Below are 11,876 nucleotides of genomic sequence, written 5' to 3' on the forward strand. Positions count from 1 at the left end.
GCTGAGGCAAGAGACCGAGTCAGAGGGGGTATGGGCAACATTTGAACAATGGTAAAGGGGTTCATCACAGGATCCAACCCGTTGGAGCCCTAACCATAGGTGTTGTCATACTTTTCCCAGGACAGTTGGTGGAAGTCCTCCTTCCCAAAGGTTATAAACACCCCAATAATTGCCTTAAGTCTGTTAAAAGACTATAGTAAGATCTGGAAAAGTCATGCTAAGCTGAGGCTTGTTCACAGCAAGTAAAACTCCAAAACCCTGATGTTGCAAGCTATCTATTGTTTCTGAAGAAACCATGAGATATCCCATCAGTATATCTGCTATCCACAGGAATTTCAAGCTGGCTCCTAAGTGTCTGGGTACTCCCTAACCTTATGTGTTTCCTGATTATCAATCAATTTCTTGAGATGTTCCAAACCAGATAACCCCTTGTCAAGAGAAAAGACAATGATTTACACTATTGAGAATGCTTTGAAAAAGCTGAACTGAAGGTTAAAAAAAACAAACAAAAAAAAGTAATGTGGGTGCTGACACCACCCACTGTTGTTCTTGGGACACTGAAAGAACAGATCGTCTCCCTTCAAGGATTGTGCTATGAACTTTACCTGTCAGCTTTGAAACCCAAGTGCCTTGGACTGGTGAGAATTCAGCGCACTCTCTCTCTCTTTTCTCTCTAGGCATAAATTTCTGAACCTGAACTGTACTAGTTAAGCTTGAGCTAAGTTTCCCCAAATACTTAGTGAAACCAGGGTAGTACTGTAATTGGTTGCGTTTGTTTATACTTTGCATGTCTATTATTATTAGTACCATTATATATTTCATATGCTTAGCAATAAATAACTTTTATAGTCAAACTGGTAGTAACTGGGTACATTTTTCCTTCTCTACTTCTTCCTCCCGTGCTCTGTAGCAATGCTTCTTTTACCTAAGCTAAAGAGCCCTGTGAAGCCCAAAAATACTGTGGGGTCTGCTCATCAAGAGGCCAAAGATTGGGATGTGCCGAGTTTGAAACACATAAGGGGATCAGCTTGTACAGGCTGATTGACCCAGTTTGACTCAGACGTGCCCTTATGAACTGAATGCTGGCCCATGAGGGTGTCAGCTGGACACCCAGCAGGATTCAGAGGGATTCTGTTCACCTGTGTGCTTGTGTCTGACTGCAGTTTATTGTTGCTCTGATTAACTGATTCTTGGCATATGAGGGTGTCAGCCTGTCCATGCTGATCAACCCGGCCGGGTCAGGCGTGTCATGTTAATCTCTGTGTGTTTTTGTGTATGACTGATTTGGTGACTGGAGGAACCCAGCCCCATTGAGACTGAGTCCTGCAAGATAGCTCCATTGGGGGTGAGGACTTGCAGAAGGGAGATATACAGCTCCGTATAGAAACGCAAGTAACACAAGCAGCACATTGGTAGAATTACCAAGACCCTAGAAACATATCCCTTAAATTAAACACACCCCAAAGTAATGGGCAAATCTGGTAACACATGGCGGGCGGGCGGGGCAGCAACAGCAGCAGCAGCAACCCAAGGCAGGAAGGGGTGCGGCCACTTACCCCCAAAATCTCTGAGAATGAGCCAACAGCTAGCAGTAGCCAGAGACAGGAAGGGATCTGGTCATCTTCTTCCCAGAAGCTCCTGAGACCAAGCTTGCAGCCACAGCAGCAGCAACAGCAGCAGCCTGGGGCAGGAAGGGACATGGCCAACTTCCTCCTAGAGGCCCAGAAGGTCCTGAGGGCAGTAACTCTGAACTGCTTGCTGGGGCAGGTTCTTATACTGCTGGGGTCAGCACAGGTGCTGCCCCCAGGCTCTAGCTCCCCCTGGCTGCAGATCCGAGAGGAGCTGGGCAGGGTTATTTTGCCCCAAGTGGCACAACTTGCCCCACACCAAGTTGCATGTTCAGGCATGTGTGCTGAGGCAAAAATCCCCAGCTCAAATTTGCACTGCTCCTATTTGAGCTGCTGCAAGTGCACGTGCCTGCATGTGTAGACATGTCCATTCTGTCTGTCCAGAGCACTGTGATCTGTTGTCTCAGCAGCCAATCACAATGCTTACTGAAACAACCAGAACACTCTGGACAGACAGAATAAGCATGTTGTTATCATAGATCCTGAGTCATTTCAATCACATATGCAGGAAAGCCAGAGCTAGAATGAAGAACCGGGGCCTTCCACCAAGGAGTGGGCAAGCTCTACTGAAGGAGAAAAAAAACAAAAAAGGGGCAATGGGCCCAATCTCTCTCTTTATATATGTGTATATATGTAACTTTCTTATTTGAGAGTGGTACAGCAAACACTGAAGATCCTTAATTATACAAATGTAAATGTCCATGTACAATTTGATAATCACATGCACTAAGCATATTTTTCAGTATTCAGATCTATCTTGTTCTTTCAAAATAGGAGGCAAATTGCCCTTGCAAACTGAGAAGTGCACGGGCAATTTAAAATATTCTCAGGGGAAATGTTGCCCTGACCTCCAGTTGCACTGTGCAGAGATAAGGTGTTTACTTCTCACTGTTTCAATCTTCTTTTCAACTCAGCTCGATTGAGAGAAAACTATTGACAGAAAAACTGGAAAAAGTTAATAGGAGACTGGAAGCTATATTGCAATATTCCTGTACATTCCTACAGATGACATTTTAATCATTATTTTTAATCTCACTGAAATGGAATTGTCAGGGCCAATAAGAGCACAGGGATAGTAGGTAGATACTGATTCATAATGTCACCCTTATTCCCAGTTATATAATGTCCGATGCTCTGCTTTTGGGTTTTGCAGAATCACTGTTTAGCTGTGTCTCAGTATTGCTTCAGTATTCAGTTGCACTCCCACTGACTAAGGAGCATTACCAGCAAGATTGCAGGGATTTTCATGTTCATTGTGCAGTTATTTCTTGGTAATGATGTTGATTCATATTGTCTGATTAGCTACTGTAATCTCCCTGCTCTAAATGGCTCCTACACTCAGAATAGTTTTCACCAATGAAAATATTGCTTCAGCTTCCTAAGTTCTTCGAGCCGAAATGGAAAATTCCACAGTTTATCTGAAAAAGAATATGGAAAAGTACTAAAAGTCCAAGAATATGTGGGCAGGAGAACTGCTGAATTAGAAACTGATTATTAAGCCTTTGACATGTTTTTCTCCTGACACTTATTTTTTCATTTTCAGTACCACTTCTGCCTCAGCAAGTCAGCAAGACTCTCCTCCTACAGCAAGCATCTTATATTTTGATGCATGTTGCTTCTTTATCTGGGAGAAAAGCAGCTGCCCTTCACAGTTCTGCTTCGAATCACAGTCTGCAAATTGTAGTTATTTTGAAATGAAGCATAGGCCAGTTCTGCCTTTTCAAAAAGTGTTAAACACCAGGATTATCTACATTTATGTAAATTATACCCCAGCTATCCCAACAGAGCCCACTACTGGAAACACAGTATAAGGTGGCAGAAGGGTCCTCCTCCCTGCCTCCCCATTCGGCTTTCCTGCATCAGCTCCCTGAATAAATACAATAAAAATAAAACTCTCTTCTCTCAGCAGAGCTATATCACTTAGCAAAGCTATATGTGATCTTTTCATAAACTTAAATTATACAACTCTGCCATCAAAACTTGATAATGTAGACCAGTCTCAAGGCTTTTATATATAAAACCTGATGAGTAGATGCTAATGTTTTTTCACTCAACTTGTCAAAAGAAAATATTATATAGTTGGGTTTTTTTTTAAATGCACACAGAAAGCATTGCAAATAATCCAAAAAAAGCAAATAGTATTTGGAAAATTATAGGTAGTTTTATACAAGTTGTTAGACCATGCACTCATTGAGGGTAGTCCTTTTCCTAGCGTGTATGTTCTATATAAATCAGATTTTTAGATTTAAGGATGCAACATCATACGTATACTCTGCACTCTAGAACACACGGGTAAACACATTCCCCCTGGTTTTCTTTCAGGGATAGGGCCCTAGTTTTATACCATGACCATAACATCTACTATTGTGTCACCTGAACTCTTTAGAGCTTTCAAAACATTTTCCCCCTTAGTTCTTTTGAAACACTTCAGAATCTTGTCAGCAAGCACACAGTGTGGGGCCTTCACAGCTAGCAGCATTCCAGCCTTGGATTAGGAGTTAATTGGTCTCCTCAGTTGCCGATGAAACAAATCTCAGCTTGAATGCAAAATGTTACATGTTGTGGGATCAATATATAAACTATATTTCCCCAAGATTTTTTAAAGTATTTTTTTCTACAGACCACTATCTTCTAAAAATAAGTCCTGTACAGCATTAAGTTATGTGCAAAACTTCACCCCACTCATTTCCACCTCTGTTATTTTTTATTTTTCTTAAAGTAATAGCTTTCTCTAGGTTCCATACGTCTTGAAGGATAGCAATTGTTCCCGTGCCAGTTTTCCCCCCTAGGTCTACAAAACCATAAAACAGCAACAAACGAGTTGGACCAAATATTATCTTTATAGAGAACTCTGGTTAGTAAAGTTGAAGTAGCAGTGTTTGCTCACACTTCTAAGTGTTTTGCATCCTACATCTCACATTAAAAGCATCTCAGTATCAAAGATTGATTAGACATTGAATCCATAAGGTTGCCTTCAGTGTCTGTTTATAAACTTTCCACTATCATCACCCCATGCTTAACCTGATGCCTTGGGCAGTGACTGGGTCTACATGTGCATTGCCTTGGGCAGTGACTTGTTATCTAGCTTGCCACACTAAAATATCCTATACAGGTTGGGAAACAGCTACACTGCGTGTTTGATAAATGCCACAAATTAATTTTGTTTTTTCCCCTAGGCTTTCCAGCTGAGTCACCCGCCCTGCATTATGCATATCATATAGCTAAAACCCATGTCTTCCCACTGCTTCTCTCTTTGGACCAAAGTCAAATGCTGAAAGAAATGGCTTGTGGGTTACAATGGCAAGGGTGGAAAGTGGAAAAGTCAAGACTCAAAAGGTGAACTGGCAGTGGATATCTTGATTGTTAAAACAGTTTGTTGTTTAGCAAACTTTTCTGTTGATTTGGTAAAACTGACAGAATTACTGAGACTGGGAGCCACAAAGGTCACTGATGAGATCTTCTCTAGAATACTGTGCAAAATTCACCAATGTTCAAGAAACATGATGAAACAGATGCAGAAAAGGACTAGGAAGATGATCAGGGGAATGGAAAGCTTATCTTACAAGAGGAGACTTAAGAAGCTTGGCTTGTTCAGGCTGACAAAATGAAGCCTGAGAGGGGGCATTTTTAATGCCTAAAAAAAAGAATCAGGTAGATAAATGCCAGAGAGAGAAAATAACTATTTAAGTTAAAGAACCATGCTGGAACAAAAACTAATGTGTATAAACTGATCATGAATAAATTTGTTTCAGTAATTAAAAGAAGATTTCTAACCATCTGGGAAGTTAGGGTCTGGAAACTCCATCCAATAGCAGTAATGAGTAACACAAATGTTATCTTTTAAACTTGAGTTTGAGTAGTAGATGAAGGAAGTATCTAAAGTGGCTGACTGCCATAACAGGGGACTCAATAGGTTAAGTGACCAAGGCCAATCCTATGTTCAAAGTAATGGTGTTACTAATCTCTAGGTTGATTTTATGCAGTTATTTCTTTTTTTTTTCCTAGATACAAACTCAGAGCCAGTATTATGCTTAGACAGGCTGGTGCTAGGTATCACCAGATCAAACCCTAGATTCTTGTCCCAGTTTAGGCTCTGACCTTCAGCCCTGAGTGAAGTACCTTGCAATACTGGGATCCACCACCTGAAACCCCCAAATCATCCCTTTTGGTACAGACAAGTGGCTTGCTTAAAGAAAAGCTGGAGGAGGATGTAGGTACCTTTAATACTATAGCCTAGTTATCAGTGCACACCTAAAACACGTTAACAGCCTCAAAGCACAGCAACCTTGAAGCACAGGAACCACAACTTTTTTTCAAAAACATGTCTGGAAGAGCTCATCTTTTATGCAAGAGCTTTCTGGCAAGATTTCTATGTCCTTCTCAACCTGAGAAGGTTCAAACCTATATCTTCCATTAACCACCAGGCTAGAAACAAGACCAAAGAAGGGGAAAGGAGGTGTTCTTCATTCATTTTTAAAGCTGTTGCAGAAAGGGATGTAAGATCCATGTGGTTAAAGAGAGGAAGCACAGAAAAGAATATGATTCTGCAGTCCAGTGAAAAGAAATGGGGATAAAAAAAAAAATCCTGTTCATGTTTCCAACATGGTTTTCATATATTTTATCCATTATTTATTTAAAGCAAAATTCATTAACAGTCTGGGAAGTAAATGCCAGAACTCAAGCATTCCCCCTCCCAGATGAACTTGGACTAGAGTCAGGTTCCCACTTGTGTTTTTTCTCTCTGATTATAGGAATTTACTTTTCTTTCCATTCAACAGCAGAGCGTCACACAGGGTACATCAACACATCAATATTAATGCGACACAATAAACTCTGGTTCAGTTTGCACTGAAGCTTATTGCTCCCAGGTGCTGCATTTACATGTGAGCCTGAGACCACAACACATTAATCTGGGGCGGTGCAGCCCCAACTGGCAGGGGGTCTCGGGTCTCAGCCTGCCAGCCCAGGACTGCTCTGACCCAACCCAGCAGGCACGGAGGGGCTGGCTGGGGCATGAGGGTGCTTCAGTGGAGGGACGAGCCAGCAAGCAGCTCCCACACTGCAGAACCCTCATGTCCCAGCCAGCCACATCAGCATCTACACATGCATTGTGGTGTACTAGATAACTCTTCCATAGGATAACACTTGTATCTGGCAGTATTAATTGACAGCGGAGTTCATTAGTTTACTCTGGCCCAATAGCTCCTCACATGTAGATGAGTGACACTTTACTGTGAAGTTAGTTAGGCAACTCTGCAGTAAACTTCTTGTGTAGATTCCCCCACAGAGTGGAGAGTGCCTTTCCAGCCTTCCCTCAAGTCTGCATTTATGCTTGTTTGCAGGAGATCTAAATAAAGATGTTAGGCCAAGGAGGTCAATCTAGAACCCAAGACTGGATAAAAAGATGCTTCTAGACATGCTTTTGATGAAAGTAATGATGGCAACTGTGCTTTGAGCTGAGCCTTATGCTTCTGGTAACATAAGTTTGCTATGAACTTGCATAACAAATGATACTAGGCCCCTCACTGAACACAGGGCACAGGGACTGCCTGTTTGTGTATCCTAAGGGCACAAGATAAGCACCAAGATGCTCAGTTCTGCCAAGACCATGGCAGTTCTATGCACACTATAGAAAAAGCATTGGCATACAGTGACTAGAAGTGAACACAACATACCACATAAATAATTTACAGAATGGCATTATAATATTTTCAATACTTCTCTGCCTTTTCTTTTTCCTTTGTCTTTAACTATTGCCACTCCGGTGGTACCATGGCTATTTCTCTAAGGCAATAGTGTTGACTTAGTATCTGGCAACATGTTGAGCAAGACCTGAACAGAAGATTGTCCTTTCTTGATTGCCTTAGTTCCACACAAATATATTTTCTGAACAGCACTGAATATAATTTTTCTATCATTTTTTTTTTTTAAATCAGACTATCTCTGTTAAGGGACCAATATTTTGACTCCAAAAACTCTAAGATATGTTGACTTACTTTCTCCCATGCAAAAGCACTAAAACAGTTTTTCGTCTAATTAGGAAAAATCTTTGGAGCCATAGCATAGTTCAAATATATTTTATACTCCATGTTAAAACTTGGAAATTGTACACTTAATCATGACTAGTTCTATGAAAGTTATGTGATTAATGTTTTTTTTAAGGTTTATCATAAAAAGGATAATTGAATAAAAAAAGCAAGATTCTTCTTATGCTCAGCTAACCCAATTAGCTGTTTTTATTGGACTTTTCATGCTTTCATGATATCTATGAGGAGATATGGGAATGAAGCAGATGTTATTAATAGAGAAGAAAATATTATTAATTTCATTTTCCTATGTATTTCACCCTAAACAAAAGAGATTTGTCTAATTACTTCTCTTCTCCAAACACTTTGGAACCTGGTCCTCCTCTGTGTACTCAGGCAGAACTTATGCCAAGGACCATCAGGATTTTGTCTGAATAAAGAACAAGATTTTAAGCCATGTAAATCTGCACTTATTATGAAGCCCCAATAACCCACCCAAGTGAATACTGATGAATTCCTGTGCCTAGAGTAAACCTAGGGCATTCTGGTGGTCCAGCTAAATTGGATTTTAGAGAAGTCCAGTAACAGCTTTATGGTGCCTTCTATTAGTCAGAATTAGGTTTTTTCTAAAAAAACATGCATTTAAACTATGGTTAAATGTGTTACTACTACTACAGCTATGATTTTTTAATAATAAACAATTGCCTTTACTTCTGGTTGGTGAGAATATTTCCCAGTGTTCATCTTCTGTACTTCAAATGTAGTATTCTCCTGGTCACAAGATCATGGAAATCAGCTGTGCAGGTCTCTTTTCTCCAGCACCTTATCAAATTTTTAAGGTGGGATTTTTAAAAGCTCTCAACATTCATTGCAGAGCACTTTTGAAATAGCAAACCTGGCCCATCAACTCAGAAAAGTATCTGCATACTATAAGGCCTCCTACATTTGCAAAAGAAACACAGACATGACTATATTCTTTAAGGGACTGTAGCGTGCACTTTCCTGCATGGCTAGACAAAGGAGCCTAGATCTACCTTCCACCTCTCTATTCTAGTTAATGGCTGGTATTACTAGCACTGTTAACCCAGTGGAACATGTGTGTTCAAGTCAGGCATGTTCTATTCAATTTTTATATGATAGATCACCTTGATATCTAAGCACCTTTGCTCAAGAAAGGTCTAAGACTGTTTTTTTAGGCTTTGTAGAAAGGAGATTATAGGTGGAGACTTCTTCTGGTTTATATACGTGCAGAGTAGCTGGCCCTTTAATAATTTAAATGCATTCTTCATAAAACGTAAGGTCATTTTTACACGTGTTGCCAACATGGCACCAGGCACTTTTAATTAGCAAACTATCTAATTAAAAGTGCCTGCGCATCATGTGTATCAGCAGAACAATGCGTCCCCACAATGAGAAAATGGTGGTGGTGCATAAAGCACATTGAACATGTTTTAGTTCAAAAAGCACTACCACCATTTTCTCAGCGCAGAGGCACTCTATGCCGCTGATACACATGATGCGCAAGGTTATCAGCATGCATCAATTCACGTGCTCCAGCAGACTCAATTAATCAAGTCTGCTCTGACGGGTTAGATTTCTAGCACGTTGGAGCAGGTTCCTTGAATGTAAGTGCCCTAAGAGTCTAGAAACAACAGTTATTGGACTATCAGTATGATTTTGTAATACCTAATAATGACTTCTGTATGTCATTTTCAGGACTTCCTCTTCTCCTTTTCGAGAAAAGAGTATTCCCTGTGTATGTCTTACTGGGATGTAATAACATAAAAAGCCTACATCATTTATCTGTATTATCATAATGTAGTGTTTATTAAACTTATTTCCATGTTCCAGGCCCAAGACAGATTTCTCTGACCTATGATTATTAGTTTTTTTTTCCCCTCATTTATAATGATGCAATGCAGTTTAAATGGAAGGCAACAAATAATCTCTTACTGATATTTACAACTAGCAGTAACTATCAGAAAGATGATATTGCATCACCTAGGGCATGGCCATAATCCATGCTTTTCATCATCTGTACAATGCTAGTACATGAGAGTTTACTGTTCTAAATCTTACTGTGCTTTAAATCCTGTGGTCCTGAGGGTCAGATTGGAAAAGGCATGTCAGATCTACAGGATTAGTATTTTATTATTCATCACCTGGATGGCTTAAGCCACCAGAATACTAATATATAGTCTTCTAGGCCAAGTTTAATAGATAGTCATTGGCATTGTGACAAACATGAAAAGAAGAATCAGAGCTGACAACCATGATCACCATAGCAAACAGCTGCAGCTGCTGAGTAGCAAACAGCCAAATATACCAAATTATGTGCAATATGCCACAAAACTGTTTCAAGAAGATTTGGGAGCTTAGTATCAGCCTACTGAACCCACTTACACAGAAGGCAAACCTTTAGGTTGAAATAGCTTAATTGCTCCCAGTGGGAATACACAAGTCAGACCTAGTACTGGTAATACAGGTCTGTTACTTTCCATGGGGATCCTATCTGTAAGTGATATAATCAAAGGTTCTGCACTACACTTGCTCATTGTGGACTCTGGGTGGTTCACATTCAGGAGCAAGCCTGCTGTTATATGAGCCATTTTTCTGTGCATTAGCAACCACATCAGGGACACTGAAAAGGAGAATAAGCAAGTGCAATCTAACTGACAACCAAGACATTTATGTTTGGAAGGCTGCTTGACTAAACTGTCATAGTGGCAGACACATGTTTAATATTGTAGGGTGACCCTACAATTGAGAATGACCCTATTCAATTGAGCTCAACAGCTCAATTGAATAATCTGAATGTGCCTTCTTCTGAGAGCTCTGAGAATTGTGTGTCATCCTGAAGAAATGGGCAGTAACATATCACAGTAAATTAATATTATACTTGATAATGGACATTATGTCTCTGTTAGCTAACATCTATTGACTCAAAAACTACAATATTTTAATAAAGGGAAAAAGGTGTTTCAGAACACTTAAACCTTCTGAATATTAACTATTCTTATATAAAATACACATGGGATAAAGATACAAATAATTTTCCAGTAACTATGTTTGTTAGTTTATACGAGCCAATCATTTGGCTAGTCATAACTGATATCTTTGTAAAATAACTTGCAATAAAAACAAATTAATAAGCTATGTAAGTCAATTACAAGTGTCACTACCAGGTACCCACCTCTAGAAACCTACTAGCGCCTGCACCCTACAGTCTCTCCCCTATTCCCTGGTCTTGACCTCCACATTTTTATGTTAAAATTAGTAGGGGATTATTAGTAGAGCGCAAAATTAGTAGAGGGCAAAGTATGCTTTTGAAGAGGTGAGCCTTGTCTGGTCTGAAGCTTCCCCCCACTCCTGAACTCATTCCAATTTTACTCTCACTAAACCCTGTAGCTTGGGGCCCACTGGTCAAGGCTGCAAGATCCTGGCCCAGTTCCAGTCATGCCCCATCACCGTAGGTTTCAGCACCCACAATATCTGCTACATAGGTAGCCAGAGGCCTTGTGTCCTATTTTCGCACTGCCACCTCCTGCCTTATAGTCCAGACTAGCTCAGCCTCATTCAGCAACAGAACACATTCTAGTCCTTAATCCTCTGTCCACTCAGTACACTTTCAAGTTTGGGGTATCCCCAGTCATCCCCTTGCAATAGTCTCCACCTCCCCTGCATCCACAATCTGGCCTTTTGGGGGAAAATGAAACCAAAAAAAGCAAACCCCAGTCCAGTTCAAAGGAACTGTACCCGCCGTCTCTCAACCAGGAGTTCACGTGCCGCTTTCTCCCGGGCCCCGGGTCTCGCCCACCCGGGCTTTGCTGATGCGCCCCGAAGTTTACCCTGATTGGTATCAAGGGGGACCCCAAAACTCAACTGCCACGACTTTGATGACGTCTTCAGTGGGAGAGTCTTCCCTTGGGGTATCCCTCGGTGCTGATGCGTTCTTCCGCGGGCAATCTCGGGGCTCCGTCCTCCCCTACACCCCGGCCATTCGCCACCTTAGGGTCTTCCTATTCTGGCCTCTATCCCGTCCTCGCCTTGCCTCCCTCTTGCCTCAAACCTCTGGCCGTCAACCACGGTCCTCGGGCTGGGCGTACCTCCAGCAGAGCCGCCGACTTGGCCCCTCCCTCTCCGAGGTGCCGCTGGCCTCTTCGCTGCCCCTACTGATGATGCCCTGGCTACCCCCAACCTCGCGTCCCCGCACTGGGGGCAC

This window comes from Alligator sinensis, unplaced genomic scaffold, assembly GCF_000455745.1.
Source record: "Alligator sinensis unplaced genomic scaffold, ASM45574v1 scaffold52_1, whole genome shotgun sequence".
In the NCBI taxonomy this organism is placed as follows: Eukaryota; Metazoa; Chordata; order Crocodylia; family Alligatoridae; genus Alligator; species Alligator sinensis.